The sequence below is a fragment of the Eurosta solidaginis genome, chromosome 2, assembly GCF_040869045.1.
Source record: "Eurosta solidaginis isolate ZX-2024a chromosome 2, ASM4086904v1, whole genome shotgun sequence".
Lineage (NCBI taxonomy): Eukaryota > Metazoa > Arthropoda > Insecta > Diptera > Tephritidae > Eurosta > Eurosta solidaginis.
In genome coordinates, this window is record NC_090320.1 from 221,814,452 (window position 1) to 221,836,288 (window position 21,837).

General features: G+C 36.6%; 1 protein-coding gene across 4 annotated transcripts in view; it reads right to left on the reverse strand.

Moving 5' to 3' along the window:
• Window positions 1-21,837, reverse strand: part of Sytalpha (Synaptotagmin alpha) — a 79,118-nt gene that overhangs the window by 24,404 nt on the left and 32,877 nt on the right. The window contains exon 1 of one of the 4 annotated variants that reach the window (XM_067769884.1): window positions 12,049-12,113. The exons of 1 other annotated variant lie outside the window; for it this stretch is intronic. The gene's annotated coding sequence lies outside the window, so the exon portion shown is untranslated. Of the gene's footprint in view, window positions 1-11,698; window positions 12,114-21,837 lie in introns of those variants that run through there. 2 more of the 4 variants (XM_067769882.1, XM_067769883.1) reach the window with 2 other exon arrangements.

Consider the following 21,837-nt stretch of genomic DNA (forward strand, 5'->3'; position numbering starts at 1 on the left):
ATTCACCAACAACGATTGCGTTGCACTATCGGCTTCGCCAATTATGTGAATAAACGCCAAGAAGAACCATTCACCATATTCATCCTCTTTGTCCAACTCACCCGCTCCACCAATATCAAGAACATCGAACAGCTATAATAATTCACAGATTTAGATGTAGCACACATACATCTTTCTACAGTCACCTAAGCCGAATACATGTAGATATAGACGTAGTACGTCCGATCAACGCCAAAGAACGGGTAGCTATTTTGAACAAATAAATAAAGATAAGAATTTTCACTTAGGAATTACTTAAATTAATAATCAAAGTAGCAATTGCCTTTTTTTGAGCAGCATACCTTTATAATTTTAAATCCCAAAATTCTTTTACAAGAGCTATTGTTAAAGTTTTTTAGTCAAAATTCAACAAGACTTTGTCTGTATTAAAGGAGAAAATTGCCTTCTATTTTTTGGTCCATTTATATAAAGGTAGTCTTAAAATTTTTTTATCATCTTTTTATTATTTTCAAACCAAACTAATATTTTTTCGAGTTAAAAAAAATGTTTCCAATGAAATGAAACTTTTAACTATTTTCAAATAAGGCGAAAACCTGCATATCCCATAATCCAAAAAAGTTTAATTTGAAATAAAAAAATGTTAACTCAAAAAAGTGTTATTGTAATTAAAAAAGTTTCATTTGACTTAAAACAAGTTTCATTTAAACGCTATTACAATTTTTATTATTTTCGATAAACTGAGAATTAACTTTGGTCTTGAAGAATAATTTTAAGTCTGAAATTGAGATGAAAATAAAATGTTTATTGTGCAACACCAACTCACATATTTATGTAGGTATATCATTGATATTTTTCTTGTCACCACGAAAGGCGTGGTTGCTTTCGATTAGCAAACAATTTTAACATTTTAACAAGGTAAAAGCATTGAAATAAACGCCGCGAATAAGCGGCCATTAGAACATATAGCACATTATGCAAGAAGTTTATGTGCGGATAATTCTGACAGGACAACGACTTTCTTTTGTATTGGGCAGAGCACAACTAATTTCCAGTCTGCAGGCATGTGTTCGTCCGACCACAGTTTCCATAACAGCTCCTCCATACCCTTTTTCAATTCTTTTAGTCTCTGTATTTTCATCGTTTCCTGCCACTTTATTATTTTGATGTGTAAAAACTTTGCTCACGGTATAGACGAAACCGTGTGTGTGTGTGTGTGTGTTTGCGTGTGCGCGTGTGTATGTGTGTGTGTGTTATCATGATAGGTTTGTTATCAACGATCTATAGACGAGATATCAATTTGTTATCAAAGTTTTTTACATTTGTTATTTATAACGAGTTATCGATTTTTAATAGACGATTTATCGGTTTTTGATCACAAAGTTATAAATTTTTATTGAAAAGTTATCAATGTTATCGGTATATTGCCAAAAGTTTATCGATGATTCATCGTAGAGTAATCGATATGTTATCAAAAACTTATCCGCTTGCTATCGGAGCTTTACCAATTTGCTTTAGTCTTATCATTGAAACAGATACCGATACAACTGCAATAAAAATAGACTACACATTCTGTAATCCGTCAAACCGATTAGAATTCAAGAAAAAGCAGATGACTCGGTGACAAAAAAAAACATAATAATGCGTGATCGACAATTAGCCGACAACAAAATAATAACTTGTCGAATAGGGTGTTATCGCCGGTTGAATCGCGACGAATTCGGTCAGTTTCAAATCTTTTGAAAATGTTATGTCGTAGAAGCAGAAGTTTCTGACAGTAACACCAAAGCATAATACTGTTGGCATGGCGCCTCGTTTATTGTATGTCTTTTCTTGTTTCTCATATCAGCATAATCTGTTGGATCGTAATGTTATTGTTTATAGCCGTGAACGACAGTATTTATTGGCAATTGTTATTATTCCACATAACCAACATTGCGGCTACGCTTAAAGCGTATTTTCTTATAGCCATTGAGGGAGCCGTATCGCAAGGCACGATTTTCTATGTGCCTTCGCACGTCCATCGCATTTTCTGTTTGGCGGTGGTGTCATCCATCACCTTCGTGAAAACACAGGCCAGTTGGGCATTAGCTCCTCCCGGTGAAAGAGTCCGCACCTTCCTCAAATCATTGTCCTTAAAACGTTTGCATTAGAAGAAAGATTTCTCATCCGAGGCAAGTTCTGCCTTTTTATTGCAAGAAGTTTATTCATACAGCGTCTGCCAAGCATAGCTAAAAACCCGAATAGGGCGAAAATACATCAGCTGCAGTAGATACCAGAGAGCCTTCATCTCTAATGAAAAGATATATCAAAAGATATTGCCTCTATGGCCATTAGAGACAATTTTTCGAAATTTAATTGCTAACTTCAAGTAGAGGGCCCGTTTTTTTGAACCCTGCACTCAAAAAAATATTTCCAATGTATTAAATCAAAATCGAATTCAGTACCAGGTGTTGTTATCCCAACAGCTAACTGCTTCTTCCAAAAATATGTCAGTTAATCGAAATCATTGAAAATTGTATTCCAAAACCTACTCGTTGATCAAACAACCCTTATGCATATTAAATACGAGTAAACTATACCGTAAAGATGTCCAAAAAAGCATATGTTCAAAAAAGCTTTACACGCATAGCTCCATCAATGCGGTGCATGTCAAAAGCAATTGAAAATGCATTAATCATATGCTTATTAAATATTCAAAAGGTTAACGTTTTCGCATAACTAATCGCTTGTGATTGAGGGCAACTTTATTTTTTTTTTCTTTTGCATAGAAGTTAAATGTTTGTGCAAGTTTGTATTAGGGATGTCATACTTTATAGCTTTTGTGAACACAGTATGGGAGGGAAAAGTGGGAGGCGGCATTATCAAGAAGGTTTCATAATAATAATAATAATAATAATACCCAACGGATTAAACCCTCCAAAGCCCGCCCGACCGGCGCGAGGGGCGCATCCGCATGACGCACGGATTTGTTATTGCCGAGTTGTTGATAGGCGGAGGTTTGTTAAGCGTCGAGATCTAAAACTGCTCAGCTACAGAATAAAAATCATCAGCTGAGTACTATACATAACAGTTAGAAATTACATAGAAATTATACATATATATACTACATTGTTAAATAAGTGAACATTTTTAATTTATTTGATTTTTTTTTTTTTTTTTTTTGTTAAGAGTTAAGATAGGATAAGACAGTTTTCTTTATGGTAAAAAGTGAATCCGTTATATCAAATGAATTAGAATGAGTGTTAAAATCATGACACAAACACCGAAAAGATTCATTTAATTCGAAATTAGTTCTACACTGCCTCAAAAGAAGAGGTTTGTAATGTCTTGACACCCGTGATGGGACGGTGAAATTTACTTCGTTCAAAAGAATTGGACTAGAAATCAGTCCATTCAGGAGTTTAGCCATAAATATAACGCCTAGCATTTCTCTACGACTTGCAAGGGTTGGAAGATTGATAAGCTTTAACCGACTAGTATAAGGTGGAAGATTATACGCAGAGTTCCACTGAAAATTCCTTAAAGAGAAAAGTAGAAATTGCTTTTGTATTGATTCAAGTCTATCTGCATGAACTCGATATTGTGGATTCCAGACTATTGATCCGCATTCTAGTATCGGTCTAACTAAGGTGATGAAAAGGGCTTTAGTTACATAAGGCTCACTAAATTCTTTGGACCACCGGTCATGCGGTCATTATAAATCGTAAATTTGGGCTAGTACCTTAATGGTGCTTGTTACCGGAGGAACGTACCGGATCTGCATCTGACAAAGGACCATCAACTTCGATAACACTCACCAAGGCCTTCAGGGAGTGTCCATGTCGCTACAAGAACAACAACAAGTGATAATAAGGCCAATTGTTCTCATGGCAATTGACCCTTTGGCCGTTGACGTTATGTCAGCCACCGTAGCCATAATGTGTGGGAAAGGTATTCTGTAATTGAGAGGAAAAAAATATGAGAACACTAAACCGAAACCGGAATCGAAACCCCACGGCAAGCTATACACTTTCTGTAGAAGTGCTAAGGGTTTACTGTTGATAACAACTGTTTTCGATGAGATATCTGATTGTTATCGACGTGCTATGGACGTATCATCAAATTTCTTTCGGACGAGTTAGAGGTTTGTTAATTTGCTATAGACAACAAAAAGACAAATGTTATCGATGGGTTACCGCTTTTATTCGATAAGGTTTGGCATGCTATCGAGAAATTTTCTATAGTTAACAAATGATATCGATAAGTAACGGCTTTTTATCGACGGTTTATCGATAATTGATCGGTTTGTTATCAAAAAGTGATCGATTAGTTATCGAAAAAATATTGAATTTTTTCGAACTATGCTAAAACGGAAACATGAAGTGTTGCGTTTTTTTTTCATGCACACTTTTACGGTGCGTTTATTGGTCTCAGGTAGCACTGCCTCTCGGCTCGATAAACAAACCAGTCACACACATGGCTCCAATGTACATGCCTGGGCATCTGAAGGAAATTCAAGGCCCTTATAGAACTAAGCCTTACCTTTAAGCGGTAACCCTGCAAAAAAACATGTAAGGAAAGCTAAGTTCGGGTGTAACAGAACATTACATACTCAGCAGAGAGCTTTGGAGACAAAACAAGGGAAAATCACCAGGTAGGAAAATGAACCGAGGGAAACCCTGGAATGTGTTTGTATGACATGGGTATCAAATGGAAGGTATTAAAGAGTATTTTAAAAGGGAGTGGGCCATATGCCCCTATTACCATTTACAACTCAACTCTGGTTGGGTTGAAATTTCGCAACTTGGTATTACCGATTAAAACTCAACCTGTCAAAAAAAAAAAAAATGTCGGTTGAGTTGTCTAGTCTAACAACTTTTTGTGGCATTACCGTTTACAACCTTTTGTTGGTGTAGTTGCCAAAGGCGTCAAAATCTTACGACTAATTACTAGCAGTTGTCTCATACAATTTTACAGTTGTTTTGAAAAAATGTTAAGTTTTAGAAGACGGTTCACCACCTAATTTTTAACAAAAATTTTAAAATTTGATATCAAAAGACGCGTTTCGACCTCCGATTTAAGAATCCGAAAACTAAAATTAAAAATTTAATTAAATTTTTGGCATATAAAATTTTCATATGATTGTATTTTACCAGATTTTTTTTTTTTTTTTGGGGATTCAAGGGGTTGTGTAGCGCAATATATAGCTTCTCCTATCCAATTATCAACCTCACCTTCGAGCGGCGAATCCCGTTTCACTAAAAGACGAGGCTCTGGCGACCCCAAGCTCCTCATGGAACTTGGGGGTGGGGAGGGAGGGATGACCTGAAGGTTCAATCGTTCCCGAGATGGTCGGGCCAGCACCTTAATGGTGCTGTGTTACCGGAGCGTATCGGATCTGTATCCGACAAAGGACCATCACATCGATAACACTCCCCAAAGCCTTCGGGGAGTAACCTAATCGCTACAACGACAACAACAACCAGATTTTTTGTACACACTAATGCAGAAAGGCGTTGGACCCACCCAGGATTATTTTTACAAATCGCGGCCAAATACCGCCAATACAGAAAGATCTTTTGTGCAAAAAAAAACTGTGGATCGGGCCTCATATTTCGGACCCCCTCTGGGCCATTTTATGGGTTTTTTTAAATATTTTTCGACAGAAATAAGATTTTTAATTTCCGCTTTCGAATCCTAAAAACGGAGATCGAAACGCGTCTTTTGAAACCACCTTTAATAAAAGTAAGATGGCGCATGGGCTCATAAAACATCACAAAAAAAAATAAATAAATAAAACATTTAAAGCCGGTAGTTAAACCGATAGCGAATCCGAAGTTGGACGCGGCTGGCCGCAGTTCGGATGCAGCCAAAAGAGGTGAAATTATACGAACGTGAGTCCCATTGATACTAATCACTACTCCTGGGAATCCTATTTTAGAGTAAAATACAACAATTTTTGATAGCTGCCATCAGCAAGGAATCAGAGTGTGGCGCATAATTTTAAAATAGGGATAAAGCCTTCCCTCGAACGCGTTTGCGGAAATTGTTCTTAATTGTGTTTAGTAATGAGCAAAATGCTTCCTTTCAAATCTGCAAAATAACTTCATTTGAAGCTCATCTTTTGTTGCTTAAACATTTTCTTACTTGGTTCTTGGTAGTTCCAAGGGATTGGAATGATGACGCGAATGTTTTCCGTTTTCGCGACATGTCAATCACCAACATTTTCGCCATTATTAGATAGATTTCATATCATATAATATCTTGCAATAACAAAATCACTTTTGCAAATGCTTAAATTTTCGCCAAAAATTGATCAGCTGTTCATTTATCTGTCAAATCATCACTTCTTAGGTTGGCAGCACCAATTCAACTTCAACTGAAATAAGTTGTAATTCGTAATACCAAACAGGAGTTGAGTTGTCTGAAAGTTGAGTTGTTTTAAATACGGACCCCATTTCGGGATATCGTTATAAAGGTGGACCAGGGGTGACTCCAGAATGTGCTTGTACGATATGGGAATCAAACGAAAGGTGTTAATGAGTATTTTAAATTGGAGCGGGCCTTATTTCTATACGTGGATGCCTTCACAGACGGTCGACTGTGTATAAAAACTGGGCGTGGCTTCAACCGATTTCGCCTATTTTCACAGAAAACTGTTATCGTCATAGAAGCTATGCCCCTACCAAACTTCACAAGGATTGGTTAATTCTTGTTCGACTTATGGCATTAAATGAAAAAGGGCAAAGCCACGCCCATTTTTAAATTTTCTTTTATTTTTGTATTTCGTTGCACCATATCATTACTGGAGTTAAATTTTGACATAATTTACTTATATACTGAAATTATATAAAATTTTGTGTTATAATTTTTTTTTTTAAGTGGCCGTGTTCGTCATCCGATTTTTTCTCAGCACATATGTATATAGGAATAGGAGTAACGCTCTTGCTAAATTTTATCATGATATCTTCAACGACTGCCAAATTACGGCTTGCAAAACTTTCAAATTACCTTCTTTCAAAAGTGGGCGGTGCCACAAACATTGTCCAAAATTTTACTAATTTTCCATTCTACGTCATAAGGTCAACCCATCTACCACGTTTCATCGCTTTATCCGTCTTTGGTAATGAATTATCGCACTTTCTGTGTTTTTCGAAATTTTCGATATCGAAAAAGTGGGCGTGGTTATAGTTCGATTTCGTTCATTCCAAATAGCGATCTAAGATGAGTGCCCAGGAACCTACATACCAAATTTCATCAATATACCTCAAAATTTACTCAAGTTATCGTGTTTACGGACGGACGGACATGGCTAAATAAATTTCTTTTTTCGCCCAGATAATGTTGATATAATATATATATAATATATATATTATATATATTTATATATTATAGAAGTCTATACCTACCTTGATTAGTGTATGCCGTTACGGATTACCGTTATGCGAACAAAGTTAATATACTCTGTGAGCTCTGCTCAGCTGAACACAGTACAAAATATCTTGGAGCTATACTAAATACCAAGTATTCGTGCAGGCTCCTCGAGCTGTAGAGGTTAGTGTGAAGAAACACTCTTTGCACTATTTGCATGCATGAGGATGCTAGAATGCACGGTGGGGCCTATAAGCCAAACCCTTTCATTAGGTATTTACGGTAATTGTCAACCCCCTACTTTAATATAGGGTTCTAGTTTGGTGGAAAGCCACACAAAAAAAACTACGTTTACTAAAAAACTTGATAAGGTATGTTGGCTATCAATTGCGAGCACAACGGATGTCCTAAAAACTACCCCGCCAGCTGCATTACATTCCTGCATTCTGCACATTCCATCTGCGAACCAAATGGCCAAAAATATAGCGGTAGCAACTGCAACAAGGCTTAAGCGTAACGCCACTAAATGTAGGGCGAACGGACTACATGGTTCCGTGCCTGTATACCGATGTCTCAAAATAAACGGTTGCGGTCGTGTCTGTTTTTTACTGTATCGAAACAGAAATAAGCAGATCCTACAGACTGCCAAATCACTGCAGTGTGTTTAAGGTGAATATTGTTTACGTGAAAATGGCAGCAGAAATTCAGGAGAAGATGTGTTTAAGCTGCAGTCACGTCAATATATACATTGATAGTGAGGTGACGATCAAGGTAATAATCTTGCGCAAAACTTCATCAAGAAGTGACCTGGAATACAAATTGGCATTGAAGAGATATCGCTAAGGCCGGACCATATATATATTTATACTGGGTTCACGGCCATAGAGAGATGGAAGTAAACGAAAAGGCCGATGTGTTGGCAAAGAAGGTACTCTATGCATCGATGGCAGACGTCCCAATTCATTTGGGAAATGTCAAAACGAAACAGGAGCTGCTTATGATCCATCAAGCAGTAAAGGCGTGGCCACAAACGCGAGGCTGCTTAATTTCTAAAATTATGTGAAAATCATACGACATTGGGCTCACAAATTTGCTTATATCTCTAAATATCTAAGACTAACAATGGGCATATGAAGTGGATACTGCCATCCTGCGTGACATGTTTGTAGGTTAGGCCTTATCAGTAACAGCAGATCTAGGTACTGTGAGCTAGAGAAATAATGGTTAAAATCGTTCTATGTTCATGTCCTTCGCTCGCCATGTCAAGGCTCCAGCTACTAGGGGCAGCAGAGTTGCGAGTACTCGTAACAATCATTAAGCTAGGTCCTAGAAAACTTCAAGTATTTGACAACATGATGGAGTTATTCTATAACATAAGTCCTGGTATTTGTTGGAATTTTTCCATATGGTCGGCAAACAAATTCTGGTAACATCATGGACACATTCAGCGTATGTGTTTGCCCGCTGTTCGGTCAGTACAAACCTAACGTTGCCTCTATTATTCTACTCAGCTGAGCAGAACTCGCAGAGTATATTAATTTTGTTCGCAAAACGGTACCCTGTAACAGCATAAACTAATCGAGATAGATATAGACTTCCATATATCAAAATGATCTGGGCGAAAAAAGAAATTCATTTAGCCATGTCCGTCCGTCTATCCTTCCGTCCGTTCGTAAACACGATAACTTGAGTAAATTTTGAGGTATCTGGATGAAATTTGGTATGTAGGTTCCTGAGCACTCATCTCAGATCGCTATTTAAAATGAACGATATCGGACTATAACCACGGCCACTTTTTCGATATCGAAAATTTCGAAAAACCGAAAAAATGCGATAATTCATTACAAAAGACCGATAAAGCGACGAAACTTGGTAGATGAGTTGATCTTATGACACAAAATTGAAAATTAGTAAAATTTTGGACAATTAGTAATATTTGAACTCAATTTACGTTGGTATTGAAAGTGGGCGAAATCCGACTATGAACACGCACACTTTTTCGATACCGAAGTTTTCGAAACATTTAAAAAATGCCATAACTCTATACGAAATATGAAAAAAAGGATGAAACATTGTGATTGGATTGGTTTTTTGGTTCAAAATATAAGTTTAGAAAAAACTTTGTAAAATGGGTTTGACACCTTCCATATTAAGTAGAAGAAAATGAAAAAGTTCTGCAGGGCGAAATCAAAAGCCCTTGGAATCATTGTAGGAATACTGTTCGTGGTATTACATATATAAATAAATTCGCTGTACCCGATAGATGATGTTCTGGGTTACCCTGATCCACATTTCTAATCGAGATAGATATAGACTTCTATATATCAAAATGATCTCGGCGAAAAAAGAAATTCATTTAACCATGTCCGTCCGCCCTTCTGTCCGTAAAAACGATAACTTGAGTAAGTTTTGAGGTATCTCAATGAAATTTGGTATGTAAGTTCCTGGGCACTAATCTCAGGTTGCTATTTAAAATGAACGAAATCGGAATATAACCACGCCCACTTCTTCCATATCGAAAATTTCGAAAAACAGAAAAAGTGCGATAATTCATTAATACACACTGATAAAGCGATGAAACTTGGTAGGTGGGTTGACCTTATGACGCAGAATAGAAAATTAGTAAAATTTTAGACAATCGGGTTGCCAACGCCCATTTATTTAAAAGTTTTGCAAGCTGCAATTTGGCATCTTAGGTTACACCCGAACTTAGCCTTCCTTACTTTTTCTAATACTTTTTTACTTTAGAACAGCAGTGCACTCGTGTGCTTCGTAAAACTATTCGGCCTTTACATACATGTCGTGTGATCGCAGCCTGCAAAATATGCGACTATTCTAGGATGAATCCGGGTTGAGTCGCAAAGGAGTATGCGATTATAGCCAGTTCTGGTCTATTTGTATAGGTCGGAATGGTCCCTTTTGTTTGAGCATGTCCTATGGAGAGACCAATTGTACCTGTTTATGCCTGAACGGGTTGTGTCGGACTGGTCCTTTTTATACACCTATGGGTACTGTCGGATAGATCCTTTTTGTAATGTTCGACACTTCCTCTTTTTACCCATTTGGGTACTGTTCAACACGACCTCCTTTTACCCCTACGGGGACTGTCGGGCAGATCTTTTATGTACTGTTCGACACTTCCTCTTTGTACGCCTATGGAAAGTGTCGGACAGGCCCTTTTTGTATCCATACGAGTAGTGTCGGACATATTCTCTTCGTGCCCCTACAGCCAAAGTATATTTTGTTCGCCTCTGGGTACTGTGGGGCAAGTCCTCTTTCTACCAGTACGGAATTTCTTACGGATTTAAAATTTTCTAATTGTAGAATAATAAAAACAAAACAAATATTACGATAATGGAACATATGGTCCTAGTATTTTAGGTTCGGTATAGAGCTCCGCATTTTTGTTAAATAATACTATTTAATCACATTTAATCTTTTAATTTTATTCATTTCGTTGCTCTTTGTTTTTTATTCTTTTTGTTTTTTTTTTTTTCAATTGGCTATATAAATTTCAAACTAACTGATGCCAAATATACCCAAAAGGGACTATAGGGTATCAATTATACCCCATTGTGGACAAAAGAGATCAATCGCAGACTGCTCTCTTTATGGATATATCGCACGATTTTTTGCAGGGCAGAGACAGAGATTCAGTAAAGCAAGCAGGCAATCGGTTAAGGTTTGTTATTTAAGTAGTAAACACATACTACTACAAAATAAAGCTCTGCGGGCGTTGTGCACCACTGCGATGAAGTTCATCATCCTGCTTACATTTTAATTGATATGTGTCTCTTTTTCCCTGCGTCGACTCCTGATTCCGATGGTAAACATTTTTAAAATAGGATTGTAATTCTGGCTTCGGTTATTTTTCCTCCGTAACAATGCGTATTTATATGCATCACGTAGGTCGGAAGCAGTGAAATGAGACAAATGCGTACGAGCTTAAAGAGGCAGCAAGAAATGCAACAGCTGTTAGCGATTTAAAGGTGACACATAAAAGTTTATGATTTCTCTATACAAGTATACAAGTATGAATGTAAATGAGTTTAAACACACCTTAGCTTGGCTGTCACATTTGACAAAGCAGGTGCGCAAAAATTAACTGATTAGGTACATTAAGATATTTTTTTAGATAATGATAGATAAAGGCTTATTCGTTCAATTATGAAATGATACTACTGAATTCATGGGAAATTATCATTTAGTTATATGTATATGCATTCATATCTGTACGTATCTTTGTACATACATACATACATACAACATGCATATGCACATACATATATATGTGTGCTAATATAAATTTGTATAAAAAACTTTAATATTTTGTTAAGTTTTCTTATACCTTTACCGTTAATATACAAAGTGCGTCGTAAAAATATTTCTGTAGCAAAACTTATTTTACAATATGTTATCGCAGCTGCTCTTCTTTCTTTTCACTATTGGCTTCTTTTACTGTTAGATGTACATACATATGTATACGTCGATAAGCTAATAAAACGCAATACATTCGCAATACATGCACATATCCTTATAATACACACACAAAGATTAGCGGCTCGCTCAAATATATTTACAAAAATTTTGTTTGATTCTACTTTTTTAAACACTTTTCAGTTAAATTTTTATAAAAACAAATTCAATTATTTGTTTATATTAATACATAATCTACAGGTTTAGTGTTTTTTATATTACTTCAAATAACTCCGTAAAGCGTTGCTAACGTTGTTTGCAACAACGAGGTAGTACCATGACTGATTTCCTTGAATACTTATTACCTATTTTCCACTTTCCTTTATTACATTGTTGCTTTTGTTCTCGTAGTGAGTTAACAGAACTTTCACTTATTTTCCACAGCTGTCATATGAATCTACATTTTTACTTAACAGTTGGCTAACATTATGTTGATAACGCAAGTTCTGAAATATGTGTTTATAAAAAGCTCAATAATTCAGGCAGTTGTGTTTGAGTTCTTAATATTTTTACGTGAAGTTTAAATGTCACCTGCTAAGGCCCTCTTGCAGAACGCCAATTTATTTTTTTTTATACTCAGTTGAGCAGAGCTCACAGAGTATATTAAGTTTGATTGGATAACGGTTGGTTGTACATATATAAAGGAATCGAGATAGATATAGACTTCCATATATCAAAATAATCAGGATCGAAAAAAAATTTGATTGAGCCATGTCCGTCCGTCCGTCCGTCCGTCCGTCCGTCCGTCCGTCCGTCCGTTAACACGATAACTTGAGTAAATTTTGAGGTATCTTGATGAAATTTGGTATGTAGGTTCCTGAGTACTCATCTCAGATCGCTATTTAAAATGAACGATATCGGACTATAACCACGCCCACTTTTTCGATATCGAAAATTTCGAAAAACCGAAAAAGTGCGATAATTCATTACGAAAGACAGATAAAGCAACGAAACTTGGTAGATGGGTTGATGTTATGACGTAGAATAGAAAATTAGTAAGAGTTTGGACAATGGGCGTGGCACCGCCCACTTTTACAAGAAGGTAATTTAAAAGTTTTGCAAGCTATAATTTGGCAGTCGTTCAAGATATCATGATGAAATTTGGCAGGAACGTTACTACTATTACTATATATGCTCTAAATAAAAATTAGCAAATTTGGATGAAGAACACGCCCACTTTTTAAAAAAAAATTTTTTTAAATTCAAATTTTAACAAAAAATTCAATATCTTTACTGTATATAAGTAAATTAAGTCAAAATTCAACTCCAGTAATGATATGATGCAACAAAATACAAAATAATAGAAAATTTCAAAATGGGCGTGGCTCCGCCCATTTTCATTTAGTTTGTCTAGAATAATTTTATTGCCATAAGTCGAACAAAAATTTACCAATCCTTCTCAAATTTGGTAAGAGCATAGATTCTATGACGGTAACTGTTCTCTGTGAAAATGGGCGAAATCGGTGGAAGTCACGCCCAGTTTTTATACACAGTCCACCGTCTGTCCTTCCGCTCGGCCGTTAACACAATAACTTGAGCAAAATCCGATATATCTTTACTAAACTAAGCCCACGTACTTATCTGAACTCACTTTATCTTGGTATAAAAAATGGCCGAAATCCGACCATAACCACGCCCACTTTATCGATATCGAAAATTACGAAAAATGAAAAAATGCTATAATTCTATACCAAATACGAAAAAAGGGATGAAACATGGTAACTGGATTGGTTTATTGACGCAAAATATAACTTTGGAAAAAACTTTGTAAAATGGGTGTGACACCTACCACTTAAGTAGAAGAAAATGAAAAAGTTTTACAAGGCGAAAGCAACAGCCCTTGGAATCTTGGCAGGAATACTGTTAGTGGTATTGCATATACAAATAAATTAGCAGTACCCGACAGATGATTTTCTGGATCACCTGGTCCACATTTTGGTCGATATCGCGAGAACGCCTTCACATATACATCTAAGGGCCACTCGCTTTTAAAACCCTCATTAATACCTTTTATTTGATATCCATATCGTACAAACACATACTAGAGTCACCCCTGTCCCACCCTAATGGCGATATCTCGAAAAGGCGTCCACCTATATACCTAATACCCAATCCCTCTTAAAATGCTCAGTAACACCTTTCGTTTGATACCCATATCGTACAAACATTTTATAGTCACCCCTGGCCCACCCTAATGGCGATATCTCGAAAAGGCGTCCACCTATAGACCTAATGTCCACTCCCTCTTAAAATGCTCAGTAACACCTTTCGTTTGATACCCATATCGTACAAACATTCTAGAGTCACCCCTGGCCCACCCTAATGGCGATATCTCGAAAAGGCGTCCACCTATAGACCTAATGTCCACTCCCTCTTAAAATGCTCAGTAACACCTTTCGTTTGATGCCTATATCGTACAAACACATTCTAGAGTCACCCCTGGCCCACCCTAATGACGATATCTCGAAAAGGCGTCCACCTATAGACCTCATGCCCACTCCCTCTTAAAATGCTCAGTAACACCTTTCGTTTGATACCCATATCGTACAAACATTCTAGAGTCACCCTTGGTCCACCTTTATGGCGATATCTCGAAAAGGCGTCCACCTATAGAACTAAGGATTACTCCCTTTTAAAATACTCATTACCATCTTTCATTTGATACCCATATCATACAAACACATTCTAGAGTCACCCCTGCCCCACCCTAATGTCGACATTTCGAAAAGGCGTCCACCTATAGACCTAATGCCCACTCCCTCTTAAAATGCTCAGTAAAACTTTTCGTTTGATACCCATATCGTACAAACATATTCTAGAGACACCCCTGGTCCACCTTTATGGCGATATCTCGAAAAGGCGTCCACCTATGGAACTAAGGATCACTCCTTTTCAAAATACTCATTAACAGCTTTCATTTGATACCCATATCGTACAAACATATTCTAGAGTCACCCCTGGTCCACCTTTATGGCGATTTCTCGAAAAGGCGTTCACCGATAGAACTAAAGCCCATTCCTTTTTAAAATACTCATTACCACCTTTCATTTGATACCCATATCGTACAAACACATTCTAGAGTCACCCCTGGTCCACCTTAGTGGGATATCTTGAAAAGGCGTCCACCGATAGACCTAAGGCCCACTCCCTCTTAAAATGCTCAGTAACACCTTTCATTTGATACCCATATCGTACAAACAAATTCTAGAGTCAGCTCTGGTCCACCTTTATGGCGATATCCCTAAATGGCGTCCATTCATAGAACTATGGCCTACTCTCTCTTAAAATAATCTTTAATACCTTTCATTTGATACACATGTCATACAACCACATTCCAGGGTTACCCCAGGTTCATTTTCCTTATTTTGTCTCCATAGCTCTCAACTGAGTATGTAATGTTCGGTTACACCCGAACTTAGCCTTCCTTACTTGTTTTTAGCTCAGATTTAATTTAAACAAGTAAGGACGGGACCGTCTTCGGCTATGTCGAAGACATCATACCTTTCATGTATGGTGCTGAACAATAATCTTATCCCATTCGTAATATCCAAATAATCGGCTGTATAAGATAAGAGATATACCTAAGCGCTTTTTAAGATAAATATAAAATAAAACAAGTAAGGAAGCCTAAGTTCGGGTGTAACCGAACATTACATACTCAGCTGAGAGCTTTGGAGACAAAATAAGGGAAAATCATCATGTAGGAAAATGAACCTAGGGTAACCCTGGAATGTGTTTGTATGACATGGGTATCAAATGGAAGGTATTAAAGAGTATTTTAAAAGGGAGTGGGCCATACTCTATAGGTGGGCGCATTTTCGATAAATCACCATAAAGGTGGACCAGGGGTGACTCTAGAATGTGTTTGTACGAAATGGGTATCAAATGAAAGGTGTTAATGAGTATTTTAAAAGGGAGTGGGCGTTAGTTCTATAGGTGGACCAGGGTTACCCAAAACATCATCTGTCGGGTACCGCTAATTTATTTATATATGTAATACCACTAACAGTATTCCTACCATGATTCCAAGGGCTTTTGATTTCGGCCTGCAGAACTTTTTCATTTTCTTTTACTTAATATGGTATGTGTCACACCCATTTTACCAAGTTTTTTTCTAAAGTTATATTTTGCGTCAAAAAACCAATCCAATCACCATATTTCATCCCTTTTTTAGTATTTGGTATAGAATTGTGACATTTTTTTAATTTTTTCGAAATTTTCGATATCGAAAAAGTGGGCGTGGTCGTAGTCGGATTTCTCCCGTTTTTAATACCAAGATAAAGTGAGCTCAGATAGGTACGTGAACTAAGTTAAATAAAGATATATTGATTTTTGCTCAAGTTATCGTGTTAACGGCCGAGCGGAAGGACAGACGGTCGACTGTGTATATAAACTGGGCGTGGCTTCAACCGATTTTGCCCATTTTCACAGAAAACAGTTATCGTCATAGAAGATATGCCCTTACCAAATTTCACCAGGATTGGTAACTTTTTGTTCAACTTATGGCATTGAAAGTATTCTAGACAAATTAAATGAAAAAGAGCGGAGCCACGCCCATTTTGAATTTTTCCTTTATTTTTGTATTTTGGTGCGCCATATCATTACTGGCGTTGAATGATGACAAAATTTACTTATATAATGTAAAGATATTAAATTTTTTGTTAAAATTTGTCTTTTAAAATTTTTTTTTTGTTTAAAGTGGGCGTGTTCATCATCCGGTTTTGCAAATTTTTATTCAGAACACATACAGTAACAGGAGTAACGTTCCTGTCAAATTTCATAGTGATATCTTCAACGACTACCAAATTACAGCTTGCAAAACTTTTAAATTACCTTCTTTTAAAAGTGGACGGCGCCACGCCCATTGTCCAAAATTTTACTAATTTTATATTCTACGCCATAAGGCCAACACACCTACCAAATTTCATCGCTTTATCCGTCTTTGGTAATGAATTATCGCATTTTTTCTGTTTTTCCGAAATTTTCGATATCGAAAATTGGGCGTGGTTATAGTCCGATTTCGTTCAATTTTAATAGCGATCTGAGATGAGTACCTAAGAACTTACATACCAAATTTCATTACTCAAGTTAACGTGTTTACGGGCAGACGAACGAACGGACCGACAGACGGACGGACGGAAGGACGGACATGGCTAAATGAATTTCTATATCTATATAAGTCTATATCTATCTCGATTAGTTTATGCCGTTACGGGGTACCGTTATGCGAACAAAATTAATATACTCTGTGAGCTCTGCTCAGCTGAGTATAAATAAAAAGTTGATAAAAAAAACCTTTATATAAATGGAACAAAAAATAGAAGGCAATTTTTGCTTTAATACAGACATAGTCTTGTTGAATTTTGAATAAAAAACTTTATCAATAGCTCTTGTAAAAGAATTTTGGGATTTAAAACCATAAAAGTGGAGCGCAATCCTTCAATTTAAGGCAAACCACGTACTTGGGATTAATTAATTGATTATTTAAAATTTAAACACGCGCTCTACCTTTATAATTTTAAATACCAAAATTCTTTTACAAGAGCTATTGTTAAAGTTTTTTAGTCAAAATTCAACAAGACTATATCTGTATTAAAGGAAAAATTGCCTTCTATTTTGTGGTCCATTTATATAAAGGTAGTCCTTAAAATTTCTTTATCATCTTTTTATTTTCAATCTTTTAGTAATGCCTACAAAAAGGCAATTGCAACTTTGATTAGTAATTTAAGTAATTCCTAAGTGAAAATTTTTATCTTTATTTTCTTGTTCAAAATAGCATGATTTAAGAGAATTAGTTGAATTTTCGCTGACAACACTGGCGAAAACAACAGAATTCCACCTCGCACCATTACAAGAGAATTCCACCTCGTTTGTCAGCTACTTAATTTGCACAGCTGAAAATCGTGGTGAAATTCGCATACGCCTGAAAGTCTAAAAGAATCGTGGTGAAAGTCGCGTACGCCTAAAATTATGCAAGGACGTGCATTGAGTTTGGCCTTCAACGGGGTGGAATTCTACAACGCCTGCAACACTCAGGAGGCCAGCCATGAAGGTATGGCCTAATCTTCTAAATAGTTCGATTTGTGCATTACGTTGTTCAAAGTTTTTGATCAAACATTGCACTGTCGCCGAGTTTTAAATTATATTTCAGGTTTCAAGTTTCTAGATATCCAGGAAGTCAGTTAAAAATCGATTGCAAGATTCCCAATTTAAACTAGTTTTCTCAATATCTCGATCCATGCGCCACCTAGCGGAATATTTTTGATAAAATATTGCATTGTCACCGGGTTCTAACGTACGGCCCAAGTTTCATATCTCCAGCTCTCCGGGAAGTTACTCAAAAATCGATCGCAAGATTCCCCTCGTTTTTCAGCGATCTGTAGTTATCTCAATTAGCACGCACCTAGCGGAACTCTGTTTTCTATGAATTGTATTGTCACCGGGTCTCGAACTATGTGCTATGTTACAAGTCTCTAGGTAACCGGGAAGTTAGTTAAAAATGGAATGAAAGATTCCCAAATTAAAATTAATTTTCATAATATCTAGATTCATGCGCCACCTAGCGGAATTTTTTGATAAAATATTGCATTGTCACCGGGTTCTAACTTACGGCTCAATTTTCAAATATCCAGCTCACCGGGAAGTTACTCAAAAATATATTGCAATATTCCCCTTGTTTTTCAAGGATTTGTAGTTATCTCATTTAGCGCGCCACCTAGCGGAATTTTGTTTTCTGTAAATTGTATTTTCAGCAAGCCCCGAACCGTGCGCAAAGTTTCAAGTCTCTAGGTCACCGGGAAGTTAGCTAAAAATGGATTGAGAGATTCCCAAATCACAATTAATTTTCTTAATATCTCGATCCATGCGCCACTTAATGAAATTTTTTTATCAAATATTGCATTGTCACTGGGTTCTGACTCTTGGCCCAAGCTTCAGGTCTCTAGCTCACCAGGAAGTTACTTAAAAATCGATCCCTGCTTTTTTTAGGGATTTTCAGGGATTTTCGTTTATCTCGATTCGTCTGCCACCTGGCGGCATTTCGTTTTCCACGATTTGTACTGCCATCGACTCGCAAACTATGTGCTAAGTTTCAAGTTGGTTAAAAGTCCATCGCAAAATTTCCATTTTAAAATTAATTTTCTGTATATCTCGATCCGTGCGCCACCTAGCGGATTTTATTTTCACTTGCATTGTAGTTTCTCCCAGATCTGAACTATGTTCTAAGTATCAAGTGTCTAGCTCAACGGGAAGTTACCGAAAAAGACTTTTCCGTGGGTCAAAAATTCTTATGGAAATGAGGGGACAAACATAAAAGGGACTTAATATAATGGTAATAAAATAGGTAGGTACTTTGTGTGAGGATGCAAAGTTTCACGTTTTTTGTGGTCTGCATGTAAAAACTATGACCACGAATCACTTATTTCAACAATATATGACGTAATGCTTACGGCATTTGCTGAAATTTGAAGCTCCCAGCTGTCCAAATGGTGTAGAAATTGCGAAAAGTTTCTTATCTGAATAATCGGTTGTGGGGATATATGCTATATATACGACCGATTTCATCAATTTTTTTAGAAAACAATATGTGCAATATACGAAAGCATATGGTGAAGTTTGAAGCTTCAATCTGAAAATCGGTTGTATGAGGGATATATGCTAGAGTGGCCCGATCCGGCCGGTTCCGGCAACCCGACACCGTAATATACTCGCTCACCAAATTTTATCAAGATGTCTCAAAAATTGAGGGATTAGTTTGCATACAAACGGACAGACGGACATGGCTAAATCAACTTAGCTCCCTATCCTGATCATTTTCCTTTAAGAGCTTACAATTTTGAGATTCGTGACGAAGTTAATATACCATTTAAGCTTCGGACCATCACAGCGACTATTATTTGTGTGTGATTAACATAACAGGAATGAATTGCAGAAATGATTCTAAATGGGTTAATTCCAACCTTATGTTCTGAAAAGGTGAAAGGTGGGATTTTGAATTGCCCACAAATTAGAAAATTAATTTGTGATCCACGGCTCATTAGCCGCATAACAGCTCCTAATAAATGTGCATGGTATGAGTTTGGTTGGATTGGAATAAACTTTTTATTAAAGTTAGCTAACTTCTCTGAGCATATAGATCAATTGATGCTACACTTTCAACATCTGGGTGTAAACATGAGTATCAAGATGCGCTTTCTCCATAGCCTTCTGGACCGTTTTCCTGAAAATTCAGGAAATCTCACTCAGGAGCAGGGCGAAAGTTTTCACCAGGACTTCCGCACTATCGAAGAGCGATATCAAGGACACTGGAATGGGCATATGTTAGCTGATTACTGCTGGAGCAGTCAGAATAGTGCTCCTGTATCAACTCATAAAAGAAAATCTCTTAAAGGAAAATTTAACTCACTGTAATTGATAATAATAAAGTTAATTTATTAAAAAAATATTGTTACTAAAAATTGTATTATTAAATATTTCGGAAAATAGAGCTGCTATTAAAAAACGCCTTCTTCATTTGAAATAAGGGTAAGAAATAGTTTAACAAGCATGCATAAAATCCCTCAAATGCAACAGAACCTATGTCGACCAGTGTTGTGTGCTAAAGAATATTTATTTATTTATATGTCAGTTGATAGGCATTGATGAAGAATATCCTCGTAGAGTTTTTAAGGTTAAAGTGTAGAACAATATGGTCATTAGAACGTTATTGGAAGATAAGCCTTTCACAAAGATACTTTTGTATTGCTAGTACTCATTAAAAGGAAGACAAAATGCAGGAGTCTTGCCTTAAGGTTGTCATTCATCTCATATCCCAATAGCGATTTCCTCCAGTTAGATATGTGATCAAACTTACGAATTCCATAAACATAATTTGGTTGAACATAATATCAATTTTATGTGGAAGAGAAGATAACAATAGATAAGATTATTTGACGTGCAAGCCTGTTAAATCACTCTTCATAAGAGGCACATCAGCCTTACCAAGCCCGAAGTAATATTCAAGCTTAGCGTAGAGTAATGTGTGATCAACTGAGTCAAAATACCTTAGAGAAATCAAGTAAAGAAAGTATGGATATATCACCTTTGTCGTAAGCTATTAACGATGGAGCATCCATGACCTGCTCCAAACTAGATTGGTAAGGAGAATTAAGATTTATTATTAACTGTATAAATTGACTTTTATTATTAAAGTTCAAAATATACTTTAATTATAAAACTAAAAAAATGGTTTTTGACGTCATTTGGACACCTAAGGGAATTTAAGGGACCAGAATACTTTAAAGAATCTCTGGTCCACTTTCGGGTTCTGATTTCGACTAACTTGGGACTACTGCAGGATCATTTAAAGCTATTTTTAGCATTGTTTTCAGGAACTATTTGAGGCTGTTTCGAAAACACTTCGGATTTCTTTTCAGGAATATAGATCAATATTTGCACAGAAGCGAAAAAATGTATAACACCTGATATTAAAAGCACATTTTTCTTTTTGCAGGTTGGGATGAAAAGCACCATAATTGCTGCGGTGATAAAAACCGTGCGTCCATGATCTAAAAAAAACCACATCATTCGGAACCGTTGCACACCCCAGAACCGCTTTAGCATAATTTTAGGGTGGCATTCCATATTTCTCGTTTTTATGAGCTTCTGTTAGTCCTTCGTCCAACTCACGTTTGTTTTGTTCTAAAGTATGATTTCTACTCAGTTACTGATTTGTTGCCACTCTTCTGGGCCCTCACTATTTTACATATAATATTATTGATAGTGATATGGCCGACTACTTCCTCGAGCAATTTTCGGTTCTGTCTCCATTGCGAGCATTTGAAGAATGTGAGCTCAGAATCGTCCTCGTTTGCATCGCCGTAAACGCACTTTGGATATTTGGCCTTTTGTATTCTGTGCAATTATTTTTTGAAGTAACCGTGACTGGAGAGCATTTTGGGTAACGTAAGTAGTAATTTACCTTGCCAAAGCTGCTCCATGCTTCAATGTCTATTTTAAGTTTCACTGCCCATC